The 14400-nt window shown below is 41.9% G+C and overlaps 1 pseudogene; it reads right to left on the bottom strand.

Moving 5' to 3' along the window:
- Positions 1–2284: 2284 nt before the first annotated feature.
- LOC119742035 lies at positions 2285–12909 on the bottom strand (annotated as a pseudogene).
- Positions 12910–14400: the final 1491 nt, after the last annotated feature.

A 14400-nucleotide genomic window follows, 5' to 3' on the forward strand; every position in this document is an offset into this window, starting at 1 on the left:
CGAAACGGAGCCTGAGCGAGTGACGGGAATTGTAAATTTACAACACATATATATATATATCTTACAGAATTTTGTACATTATTACGCTTTTCAACGAGAAAAAAACATCTCTAAACTGGAATAAAAGAGTAATGAATCAGTCCTAACGGCCGTTTCAAACCTTGCAGAGTCATGACCTTGATGACGCACAGGTCACTGGTCACGCAAAATCCAACCAATCAGAGCGTGAATTCATCAGAGTATCCCAGCGTCCTGTTTGCAGGGCGGGGTACGAGCGTATGGGTCACGGGCCATTCGGGATAATTGAAGGCGTATGAACGCGCGCGCAGACGGGCGCTCGACGCTCATGCACTAATCTGCATAACATCGCGCATCATCACGTCAGTGATTTTTTTCCCCGAATGACCTTTGACCTGGACTGATTCATTGAGATACCGAACTGGCTTATTGTGGGACAGTTTGGGCAACACGACATCTTCATTTGCTGGGCAAACTGTCCCATAATTCTGCACAACCTATTCCTTCAAAGCAATCTGCCCATCTAGCTGCAAAAGGCAATAAATACAACTTAGAAATCTATTGTCACACTGAAGGTTCAGCAGTTCAGCCAATCCATCATTTAAATATGTAAAATTTTAATCGCAGCACGTTATTTAGCCATCCTTTCCTTTTTTGGTCTTATAAGCATGCGGTTTCTGTTCTCCTAAGACTAAATTGAGTTGCATTTGCAATTAGGGTATCACATATGTGGCATGGGTGGCTTGTGCGTAAAGCCCTTGCCTCTCACCAAGGTGACCACGGTTCGAATCCTGGCCGCGGATCACATGTGAGTAGAGTTGTGCGTTGGTTCTCTCCTGTGCCACGAGGGTTTTTCTCCGGGCCCTCCGGTTTTCCTCCCTCCGGAAAAATCAAACACTTTCAATCTCAGCCTGTGCTCCGTGGTCATATATGGGTTGAAGTGGCCGGCAGCCATAGGCGCCTTTACGTGCCAGTGGCCCGACCACGTTGTAGCCGCGTCCTTTGCAATTCAGCATACCAGCTGCGAGTAAGGATGATTTAGCCTCCCAAATTATTATTATTATTATATAAACTATAGACTTAAGCTTTCTTTGCAAGCCAGTTGTTGGCACTTGGCAAAAATTTGATTGTTGAAAATACGAAATAACCAACAAATTCTACCAAAGACTTAACTTGAAAGGAATGTACAACATATGCTTTTGCTGCAATTTTCAGAAATAAATGGATTTAGAGTTCTTGCAGTCTGGTTCACTGACCCCACTTCAGATGAAACGGAGCAATTTATAGACTTTGGGGAATTGTACGGTCAGAAAATCAGACTAGCAGGCTTGTACCTCTTCACAGGTGTGTAATCAATTCCAAAGAAAAATGCGGAATAACTAAATATAAAAAATTAGGAGTTTTGAAAAAAAAGCAAGTTTTCTCCAACACTGGTAGGCCGACCAGCGTTGGAAAATAAAATTTTCTTGAAAATGTCAGCATACCAGGAGCCACGATTTCACAGGATGCTTTAGACTGTCATTCCCCAGTAAGGTATTTGGTGATAATTTGATCATTTCGGTTTTTGATGTTTGCAAATGTTGTATCTTCCCTTTAATAATAAAATGCTGGTGTCAATATGCACACTTTTTGCAAAATCTGTTGCAACCCACGGCATAAAAATGCCCTTGTGGCAGCCCATACAAAATGGTGCTTACTGTTTGCAAACGAAAGAAAGGTCTATAGCCCACATCTGCTGTTACAGGTATACACAAATTTAAGTACTGTTACTATTACACCTACAGCTGCATTACTCACACTACAGACACAGTCTTTGAAACCAGTCCATTGTTTAACGAGTATGATTCAACAGTACAGAGCAATATGGTCATGAAACTGTTGTTTTAGTAATTTGTTTTTACCATTGTCAGGTTAGGCCAAAAAAAAAATATTTGGTCTCTGGTCAGACAAAAGTTCCGGAATTGATGCGGCGACGCGGCTTTTTTTTTTTTCAAGCTTGGATTGTACAGACAAGGTGGGGTACTATTTTGCTTTTTTGGTGTCCTCATGTACATTGGTGTCCTCCATAATTTGCCTTGGTGCTCTTGATCATTTGCCTTGGTGCAATTTCCCATTCCTTGGTGCTCTTTGGTAAAAAAAAAATTGAGGAGGTGCGGCAATAGAGGGCGCTGTTGGAGCTACCGCGGAACATTTTGGAAAAAAAAAATTGACGCGGATGATTAAAATCGACACGCGCGCTGACCAGAGACTGACTTATTTTTTTTTGGGCCTTATTCTAGTTATGTTCTTGTGTATCGTGGTTATATAAAAGCAATGTGAATAGGTTTGGAAAGAGTACAATTTCAGCATTCAAATCTCCCCCTCCCCCCCCAAAAAAACCCCAACTCCCATGAGGGATTTTTTTTCACCACATGACAGGATTCAAGAAAGAAGCATATACATATCTTTGACTACTAATGCACTATTTCGACCCCTTACATTAGTCTGGTAAAAAAACAAAGACGAGCACACGTAATGCTGTTTCCAATGTATTGATGGCACAGACTCGGGGAACCAGACCATTATTAGTAAATAAACCAAACCTTGTCGCAAAATTGCATTACACAAACCTCTCACAGCAGCTACGATCGTCTGTCCTTTTGCACATAAAACCACCGACATGATTTGATGATGCTAGTCTCTACCCCCTCCTCTGACCACCAATTGATATATAAAGAAGGCAGTGATCAGCAAGAAGTACCACCTGGCTATGACGGAGTACCAGAGAAGAGTAAACGCAGCTAGAAGAAAGGCAATCCAGTACAGCAGGACGATGTACAACGTCCCCCCTGTCGGACCCTTGCGTGTGCATCTCGCTTCCGTCCCCCTCGCCCCCCGGAAAGACGAGATAGTCTTTGCTGCCAGTGTAGAAGGCCCCTAGGGCCGCCTCCTTCGCCTGCCAGCGTTCTAGACACCAGGCCTCCAGGCCCTCTTTGCTGGCGGGAAGACTGGCCTGGGGGAGCCTTCGGATGTGGAAATTGACCCTTGAGGGTAGGTTCCCAAGTACCAAGTCCAGCTCGCCATGCTCGGGGATACTGTCTGGGTAGGTGACCGTCACGTCGTACACGGTATCCAGGAGGTTCTCTGCTCAGCGAGAGAGTGGGGAAACAAAGGAGTTATGACTTTTTGCGAGAAGGTGTACAGAAAGAACACTAAAGATGTTCTATGCTAAAATAGGCTCATGCAACCAACACGTCTTATGACGAACCTGTTAAGTAGACATGCCAATGCCAACCAGGCTATTTACTGCATACAGTGAACATGCCGGTAAATAAGGGCCCAACTCAATTCATACCTGGGACGAATTCCGGACAAGTTGCAGACATTGTTTCTGGTATAAGTTGCAGGATTCTGAGCAACTTCCCCGCAATCTTCCCCCAATGAAGTCATCAGCATTGGTGAGTCAAGCAGTTGCTAATGAAAATTTCCCCGGAGCATGTCCGGGACAAATGCAGAGCTTCATCCGGACAAAGTGAATGATTTTACCTGCAACCTGTCCAGAACTCGTCTCAGATATGAATTAAGACGGCCCTTAACAAATGGCTTCTAATTATGAGACTTACTTTGTCTTAGTTCCTGTGTCAGGAATACCAGCCCTGTGGTGCGGGGATGCATGCAATATTTGTACTCGGGGAGGCTGTTCTTCTGGGCGAATCTGTCACTACTAGCTTTGCCCTTGCCGTCAAAGTTTGTGCCTGCGATTGAAAACACAATGTTATGGACTCTTGGATTTATTAAACGGCTGGCACAATAAAACAGGGACCAATTTTGAGAGTGCTGCTTCATCTTAAATTAATTTTGATTCAAGACAAAAAATGTGACAAATCTTGTTTTATTTTGTTACACTGTAAACAGTTTTAGTAGATTGCAGTTTATCAATTATGGAATCCATGGAAGTACCCCATCAACGGCCAGAAAAGGAGAGTTGGGGGTGACCGAGACTGGTTCCTGATCCATCCACTGCGTATTTCGAATGTATCCAAAGTTATTGGAGGTGGGGATTAGTCTTGGAGAGCATCGCAAGTTGAATTCGAATGTATTCGCGTGCCGACGATGCCTGACGCTCACGCGAAGATGCGGTGGCTATAACTTTTGACATTTGCCAGTACAGCGCAGTACATGTAAGTGCGCGCTGTGTGTCCCGTCCACAGAGCTCTCAAAAGAGGTAAAAACGCACCCTCTTTTGTTGGCGCACGGAGCCCATAGGAACAGCTTGGTTTTGGCAAAGGGTTTAAAGACATTTTTTTTTTCTGATTTAGCTGTGCCCGTCCTTGGTTTGTGTACATTCTCACAGCGCGTGTGATTAAGTTTGACTGAGCTATTTGGTTCCGTATCAAAAGTCATGATCTAATTGGTCTGTGCCCATATCATAAGGAAAGGCAGGAAAAGTGAATCTTGCTTCTGGGAAACAGGTGTTTTTCTCTCAGTTTTATTGCATAAGCGACAATAATTTCTTTTCTAAATACAACGTTTCAATAAAAAAGAAATGCAACTTAAAGGGAATATACAACATTTGCAAACATTGAAAAATAAAACTATTAAGTTTTTACGAAATACCTTACTAGGATGTTGGTAAATGACAGTCTAAAGCATCCTGTAAAATTATGGCACCTGGTGTGAAGTCATTTTCAAAAAAAATGATATTTTGTATACATTTCCAATGTTGGAAAAACCTGACTATTTTTCCACTACTGCTCAAAATTTACCATTTTTTTTTCAGTCCAAATTTTGTTTGCTATTAGTCATGTTGGTTACATGTTCACGAACAGGTGGAGGCCAGCTAGACTGGTTCCCTTACCTTACAATTTTCCGGCATCTATAAATTGATCCATTTTATCTTTAGTGGAGTCAGGGAACCAGACTACTTGAACATTTGTGTTTTTCTTGGTTTTTCCAGCGTTTTCGAACACACGACTTTCAACATGTCAGTGTAACAATATTTGATCTATGATATAAATCCCTCAAATAGTTCACTTCTGAAAATTACAGCAAAAAACAATGATGTACATTCCCTTTAAGTCTTGTCAAAGAACATTTCTGCAGTAGGAATACACAAAGCTGGGCACGGATACAAAAAAACCAAACCACTTGACATATTAAGTAACCTGCATGTGATCTATCTATATCAACTGCAGCAAACATCTACTGCTTTAATATCACTTTCTCAACTGCTTGTTGTTCTCATACAGTATCTACATGTACATGTATGTACAGGGCTAAGGGTTTGTCAACAAATACTTTCAGTTTTATTTAGTCTTACTTTCAGAATGAATCAATGTATAAACAGAGATATCAACTATCATGTTTCAGGAAACCCTGAGTCACAGTTTTAAAGATCATTTTTCATGTACATGTACACAATGCATTGCAAGGGTTCTCTCATATTACTTCTTTCTATTCAGAGTTGCTACATCTATATATCTTTGGTCCGATAAAAAACAACAATGCATCCAGTACTCAACACACAACTGTCTTAATGGATTCTTTGCTAATTTCTTGTAGGTTTCACAAGACAATCCTACCACACAATGATCTAATCATCATTGACATTCACACCATGTACATACACGTACATGTACATCCCCTCTTAGCACAAAAGTTGAGATGCTGCATAAACTGGGTATATGTGTGTACATGTACATGGATCTGATACACCGTGCCCTCTGGAGACAATGCACACAGTAGGGAACAAAAAATTGTATACGTCTCCACATGGCAATTTCTATAGATGAATACGTCTCCACAAGGTTTTCGCGAAGTAGATATATGGATTTTACTCAAAAACTAGGAATTTCCAAGGTATGTTGATTTGTCGCAAATGGTAAAGTTTAAGAAAAGGGATATTAAGTCCGAATTTCAGCCAAGGAAATTAATTCTGGTTAAAATAAGAGCATTTTCAAACTGTACTTTCAAACTCGAAAACTTTAGTACACGAGAACAAAGAGATGTCTCCACAAGGATACAAATTTCAGCATGTGTGCTTTGTGCATTACTGACTGACTTTCCTGCCATCATTTCCTGTACGTACATCAAATGGCATTAAAATGAAGTGACATCAGAAGAGCATGCCACAGTTTAGTGCTGGTACAGTACAGTTTCCTTAATACTGCATAACTGAAAGTTTAAAAGTCTACACTATTGCAAATGTGGGCATTAGGCCAAAAACAAAAAGTCTCCGGTTTCTGGTATGCGCGCGCCTCGCCGTAGCCATGCACGTCGGCAAAATGAAAAAGTTTTTTTTTCAATGAAAGATGATGTCTCAAAACCGCCAAACTCACTGGTTTGACTGGAATCCTGCTGCTGCACAATTTTAACGTGTTTTTAGATTGGGTTATGGTTGAGAATAAGCTTTATGTGGCCTCTCTGGACTCCCATATATTTGCACTAAGTTTAGTCGGGCACCATTTGCAGTCATCAGCCGACATTTGGAGCAAAAAAAATCAGGTAAAAAAAAAAAAAAACAAAGCCGCGTCGCCGCACCACTTTTTGGGCAAGCTCCATACCAGAAACCGGAGACTTTTTTTTTTGGCCTTAGGGCACATGTGGTCTAGCGGTGGAGCACAGGATTCGTGATCGTGAGGTTGCGGGTTCGAGCCCCACCGTGGCCATGCGTGTTGTGCCCTTGAGTAAGGCGCTTTACCTCAATTACTCCTCTCAACCCAGGTGTTAAATGGGTACTGGCATTATTCAATGCTGGGAAGGTAACAGACTCGCTGTGGAGGAGGTGTGGCGATCCCCCCACAGCAGCATATTAGTCTGGCCCAATTGCTAATGAATGAGAGATGGACACTCCGTTCCTGTGAACACAGGTTCGTCCCCCGTTTTACCTTTACCTTACTATTGCAAAATTAATGATCAGGTAATAATATTAAAACACCACAAATATTACGTTTTCTGAATGCTGTAATTTATACAAGTATGGTCTCCATGCACAAGTACCCCCTCACCGGCAAGAAGTGGAGAGTTTGGCGACAACGCCTAATAATCACGCAAAGACGCTATGGCGATGCGCACATTTAGAATAAAATTAGTGGTGTGACTCCGTGCTGTACGTGTGTCCCGTTCAAGGGGCTCTCAAAAGTGGAATACAAAATGCCCTCTCGTGTTAGCGCACAGAGCCAATAGTCTAACAGTGAACAAATTAATTTCATGAACTATGTGCCGATGGTTCTCAGCATAGAGGGCCTGGGTGGTTAGGGTATAAAATATGTAAGATTTCCCTTACAATCCAGGAAAAGGATCAAGTATTTTTATATTGAACATCATATACATACCTTCAGGAAAGATCAAGAATTGGCCCTTGTATTGTAGCAATCCAAAGTATTCCAGCATTGAGAGCAGCCATGGCTTGTCCGTTTCCCATCGCCGCTTAAGGAAGATGTAACAGGCTACTTGCATTGCCCAGCCTGGAAGGGGGACAAATGCGGCATTTACAGTGTGTCAACCTTATGTCAACCTGACCTTTCATGTCAGTTCTTTTAATAAAATATTTAATAAGATTATTGTTTGTCGCGCTTATTCAGCAAAAACTTGCAGGGTTTACATTGATTTTTCAGAAATTATTGAGCATATTACAAGACTTGTTCTCAATTCAATTCAAGCCTGGTTTCACCGCTGAGTGAGCACCACTGATGTACCAAACCGTATTGTACTGCCCTGATCTGATACACCGTGCCCTCTGGAGACAAGCACACAATAGGGAACAAAAGATTGTATACGTCTCCACAGGGCAATTTCTATAGATGAATACGTCTCTACAAGGTTATCAAGAAGTAGATATATGGACTTTACTCAGTTGAAAAAGACTCAGTTATTCCACTAAATGTACCATTAAGGAGACATGTTATCGTTATTTCTTTGAACGGGGAGACATCGGTCATTACCTGGGGAGACCTTTTCATGTCTCCCTAATGTCACAGCCCCCATTTAGATGCAAAACTTTTCTGTTGCAATTACCGGTAGGTTAAATACTTGTTGCTCGGTAGTAAAAAATACCGAAATTTGTGGAAAAAGGACAAGGAATATTGGGTTACGGCACATTTAAGTTTGAAAAATTGTGTGCACAAGTCTATGGGAATGTCTCCCAAATGTCCAATCCAAGGTAATTATTATTATATTGTTATTATTATTAAAAACCGAAATTAATTAAGATTTATATTACATTTGATTTTGAAACATTAAAACATTCAGTCTGACTTACCAAAGCCAGGGACGACCTTGGGGTCATTCTTCAGAATGATTTTCTCTGTCCGCAGCGTGCTCTGGCGATGGAGCACCGCCAGAAGAAGAACCAGTCTAGCCGCGTGCGGTGATTCATCAGGATTATGCTGCCTCGTCTGACTGCAGTGTGTCGCCTGAGGTCATGATTGTAACCCCCATGAATAACTCTTTTATCAAAAGGAAAAAACAGATCCAGCATTCTGAAAATGAGAATGACTTGACATACATGTTATGTAAGCCCTTACATTGATAGTCTTTATGTATGTGAGAGTCAGGTTGGCGCAGTGGTTCTTTCTTTGTCTTTTACCTCATGTCCAACCTATCGTAGTCAACTACACCTATGACAGTTGTTCAGGAAAATCATGCCTTTACATGTATAGAATGCATAGGAAGCCATGCAGGTATGCTTTGGAGAAGTCACTCAATGGATTGAGCTTACAGGTAAAGGACACTATTAGCACAAGTGCTTTTTAATTTTAAGGAAAAATTCAATAAATATGAAGCAGGCTACGCAATGCATAAAAAACTAAACCCCTCAAAATTTCTAATCAGTAGAAAAACAAAATCTGTAGACATAAATGCGTCTTCATTTTTCTTGATGCAAGCACACCGTAGTTTCCCTTGAATGCCCTCCCTTCCAAAATGATCATTAAACATTTTGACTTGCACCCTCTAGATCTTGTAGTGTGATCCCGAGTTTGTCACTCATGACAAGTATATCTCATCCAAGGATATGAAACAGATTGCAAACTGAACCAAATTTGGTCAATTTGGTGTCCTGTGTCCATAATCATAACTTATACATGTAGGTCAACGAGATTCAAGTTGACATTTATGTGTGAGGTGATTTCATAGTGATCACTGATGGCGTCAATGAAACATGTGCATAGTTAACATGACTACTTGTGGTTTGAATTTTTAATCAGGGCTTAATTATAATAGATTTGTAGGAAAAGAAAAAAAGAAATCTATTCAATGATAACAAAATTCCTTGAGTGCTTGTTCACTGTAATCCTTATTTGGGATAATAAAAAATCTGAACCAACTTACCCATAAGTGCCTGATAGAACAGGATCCAGTTAGGAGACATGAAGAAGAAAAAAAGAAGAAAGTATTTGAGTAAGATTTGTAACTTTGCATGGCGGTAGTGTTAACTAGTGAGGGTTTGAGGTAACACCATCCGGAAGAATCTCTTTTTACTCTCGTCTTCAATCAGGAGAAGACAATCAGAGCTTATTGATCAGAACATCGAGTTTCACAACCAACCGGTTCTTTTCAGAACCACACAACTTCTCAAAAGAGATTCTTCCACGTGGTGTTACCTCAAACCCTCACTAGTTTAAGAAAGTATTTGAATGACTTAATTATACACGTACATGAAATGAAAATCTGTCCGACATGATCTCTCACTTTGTTTTTCTGTGCTGATTATTAATGTATTTTGGACTCAGATCCTTTCAGTCAAAGTTTGCCAATGGGATATACATCTGCATTTTCACCAAATTTATGTATGCTGGAAGATTGTGGTGCATCAAAATACTCCGGCATTTATTCTCTTATTATCTGAAAAAAAGGTGTTTTTTTGGTACCTTTTCCCCTTTTTCTTCAAAAAATTATGTTAACCCTCCTATGCAAACATACATTCTGTGTCAAGTTGTCCTTTCAGTCCAAATCAATCAAGTGAATGTTCTCATCAGTTAAGAGCTCCCAGCCTATATAAAGTAGGACTGACTGGTTTTTGACTGTTTATAACTTGATACAGCTATACTTTGACTGCAGGTGACTGATAAGCTGGCTGTGCCAACCACTTGCCTGATTTTGTCTGTTGACTGAATTTGACTAGTCACAGTGCTTGCTTGAAATACGATCTGACTGTTGGTGACTAGCCTGTGTAAAAGGCATTGCAGGGGAAGAGGATTGAAGTTTTGACTGTCTGTCACTGTTTAGATAGCAGGAGGGTTAAAGCTACAGTCCATCATTTGCAGCTATCCGAAAAGTAACTGACGTAATTATTTTTGAAAAACATACTTGGTTGAAAGATAATAAGGGGACTAAACTCCTGGGAAAATTCTCTTCTGGCAAGCTGTCATTTTGAAGAAATCAATGAAAGAAGGCCTTTCCAACGGTGCGTCTAAAGACGTACCGTTGGAAATTTCCGTTAGTAGTTCGTTTTTTTTATTCAGAGAAGCGCGCGCAAGCATTGACACGACGCACACGTGGTTGCCATAATTCGTCGGATTGGTGCGCAACCGCGTAACTGCAATCGACTCAGTGAGAACGTGTCTCGGACGCTGAATTCAGGCCCAATTCAAAACGTGCTTCAGCAACTTTTGATTTGAAATTGAGATCCTAGAATGCTGTTTTCTCGGAATATACAGCTGAAGCTGAGCTGAAACTTCATCAGGTTAGTTGTTCAGCACTCTTCTTTAGATTTTGAGCACGTTTGTTGCTTCAAACGAACAAAATGCACAAATTACAAGTGATGGCCTGTACCTTTAATACTTATTAGTAGTTGATTAAGACCTAACTGATTCAGACACCTTTCCTGTGATTAGCAACTTGAATTCTTTGCAATTAGGAGGTCCACGAATATTATGAGTAATAGCATGTTCATAAACCGGTAAACTTACCACCGGCAGCAGCAACCACAGGTTCATCATCCAGTCCGTGACCCAGCGGAACAGCCGTGGCCGGATGACCATGAGGGGTAGAATGGGCCCCATCATGAAGACCGAGCCCACGGTGGCTGTCAACGCCATGGCTGTTATGCAAACCGCACCCTTGCAGACGCCCATGGGGGTGAGTGGTGGCAGCAGCGGCAGTGTGCTTGGAGTTGTCATGGCTGATGCAGAGGTGCTGCTGACCCTGCGTGGCAAGATGAAGTTGACACGGGTTCTGTTGGGATACCGGGATATTAAATCAAAACTCAAAAGATACTCTGAAAGAAGTACAATTTTCAAGAAGTGAGAAATCAGATATTTTCCAGTAATAGCAAATTGGTAAACATGATATTTAGTGCTTGAGGACGCTATGGTGCAGCGGCTGCAGAACAGTTTTTAAACTGGGGGGGGGGGGGGGGGGGGAGGGGGGGATCACCAAGGAGGGGCACTTGTTCAGTATTTTTTGTGTGCACACGTTATGTGCTGAAAGGTTAAATAGTGTGTGTGTGGTGTGTGTGGGGGGGGGGGGGGCTGGTATTTTCAGGGCGCATTGTTAGAGTTTACATTTGGGTCTGTGTTTTCATATTCCTCGTTCATAACAGCTCTCTTCATACCATTTTGGGAAATGGTTTCTGAAAACAAATTATCCCAAACGTTTAGGGCCAGTTTTGTTTTCATCTCGAGGGGGCACATTTATGCTTGATTGGGAACATTTATGTCCGCAAAAGGGGCCCTTGGGTAAATCTGGGGGAGGTGCAATATGTTCAATAGAATGTTGCATGAGGTTGTAGCCCAGGTGGACTCCCTTTCCTCCCTACGTAACGGAGGGAGTCCAGGGTATGAAGTGCTCACAACCGGGCGAAAAAATTTATGACCAATATTTTCAATATTTTTACCTTGTTGGAGAAGCCAATTTTTACGTTGTAGTATTCTATGTCTCCTTATCTATTGGGCCGCTGGGTTCAGGATTCCATATGCGATGCTGACCGACCTTAATCAGGAAAATAAACTCTAAAGCAACGTTAAACTTGTACGTGTTTGTAGACTCTTTTCATCAGTTTCTCACCGCCGAGTCTATTCTAGTCGTACATGACGTACGGCCGTGCAGCGTGTAGTCTTGTTCCCTAGACCTGACAATTATTCTCGGCGCCCATATCACGTCTGGTCTGGGAGCCAGACTATGCAGCGTGAATATGCAGTGCGCACGCGCGATTTGCTTAGTAACCATCCTCATACGCACGCGCACTTACTTGAAGGGCGCGGTCGCTAATCCAATGACCGAGCGTAATTTTCGCGCCAGTTACCAGAAACATGTTTCGGCTTTGGTCATTGGTTGAGCGTTTTCGTGACGTCGGTTGGCTAGAGTGACGTCACTGTTCCAACCAAAACTAAACAAATGAGAGCGCTAGCGTGCGTGCGCGCTTTCGTACGCACGTACATTGTACATGACGTACGAGTCTGGGAATAAACTGATGAAAAAGAGACTAAAACACGTACAAGTTTAATGCTGCTGTAGAGTTTATTTCCTGATTAATGTTGGTCAGCATCACATATGGAATTCCTGAACCCAGCGGCCCAATAGGTAAGGACACATAGAAAATGTAGGCGTGAAATAAGCTTCTGTAACGAGGTAAAACGTAACAAAAATCTGGTCCAAATTTTGGGTGGTCTTATGTATGAGAATTCTCATCCTGGACGTTAGTCGTAATGTAATGAAGACTTCGTCCAACCTGGGCTACATGAGGTTGCAGATTTTGGGGAGCGACGAAAAAGTTTTGTTAAGAACAACCATGGAGGAAGGAATAGACAAACGGAGGTGTCCTCAACTACACAAACTCATTCATGAGATGTGGTATTTAGTGGTAACAATAAAAAATGAATTGAAAGAATAGAAATTAGAATAAAAAGAATGAAACAAAGAGTCTACTCTGGAGGACGTTACTCACGTAGGCCTACACGTACGTATGATGAGCTATGAGTAGTATGACTTTATGAGAAATGTTGAGAAAGCGTCGTTACAAATAAATCGGATGAGCACAGGAATAAATATTCACAATATCGTCCAGGAACAGATCTATATTATCACTCACTATAGCACTTAGCTCATCAGACGTCAGATGAAGCTTTATAGCAAGCAATTAAGTCGACTACTGTGTGGTGCCAGCTGCATGCATGCTATATCGCTGGCTAGCTAGACATACATGACATAAAGAACTTGCGCTAATAAATATACACACGCCCTCTATTGTCAGAAAAACTCTTAGAGGGCACTGTTTCAGTTTATTAATTTTCAGTCGCAAAAATCGCGGCGACCGTATGGTTAATTATAGATCAATCTGATTGCTCAGACGCCATGAGCTGCTGCATGTTTGATTTATTATGTTCATAAAAATGAATGCACAATAGGTCTCATGTGTATACGTATCCCTGTTGAACAAAAGCAATACACACATCATAAGGAGAAATACTACATTTGCTGATTTCAAGTTTGTCTTTTTAACTTTAGCCCAAATCGCGCCATGATTTTTTTTTAGTTTTACCTCGGAAATGGATAGGCCTATGGCATTTTTTTTTAGCAGTGAAAATATCTTTCACTTTTGTTTGAGATGTCGACCGAAAAAATCCACTCACGTTTAGTTACTGCAGAATAATTTCGAATTATCAGTTGCGGCCCTACGATAAATCAGGCATCCGTATTTGCGGCGGTACGGTAGAAGCAACGCACACGATGTAAAAGCTTTGTTTCAGAAGGTCGCAGACGCGCCTAAAACAGAATAAGTGTCTTTTCTTTTAAACCTACAAACTGAACTTCATCGACTCGCACGCCCCCTTAAAAAAAACCCGCCCCCAGTCCCCGCCCACTGGAAATTTGATACCGGAGAAAAGAGTTACCATGATTAGCGGGTTGAACATTAAAATGCCCCTTTTCCACGATTTTTGTGTTCTTCACCCAAACCCTGTTTTTCGCAAGTGGCTGTTTATTTTAACTTCCCCTAGAAAGCCAATAGCGCTATATATTGTCTGACATTGACCGTGATATCGGTTTTGAAAAGCGCCCCCATGGAAAGATGGTGTCCAGCCCCCCCCCCCATAGCACGGATGAAATTGGGCGCCCCTCCACTGTAACATCCAGCCCTCCCCCCCCCCCCCCACACACACACACTTGTCTCCCTAGGATGAGACCCCGGGCTACGCCCAACATCGCGCATTTAAAATACTTGGGCACTGTTCCTTCCGGCTTTCTAACACTGGCATATGAAAGCTCATGGAGATGAGAAAGGATCGAGGGCGATATAGTCTTACCAGCCTTGATGAATTCAGGCCGGATGATACTGTCTTTTCCTGGAGATTTGCCACAAGCAAGGGAGCCGATAGCCTTTCTGGGTTCCACTATGGAAGGCAGGTCCAGGTCGTCAAGCTCTTCTATAAATAGGCAGGTTCTCGCTCCCGCTATAGCACTGCT

The sequence above is a fragment of the Patiria miniata genome, unplaced genomic scaffold (assembly GCF_015706575.1).
Source record: "Patiria miniata isolate m_02_andy unplaced genomic scaffold, ASM1570657v1 HiC_scaffold_5, whole genome shotgun sequence".
NCBI classification, from domain to species: Eukaryota; Metazoa; Echinodermata; class Asteroidea; order Valvatida; family Asterinidae; genus Patiria; species Patiria miniata.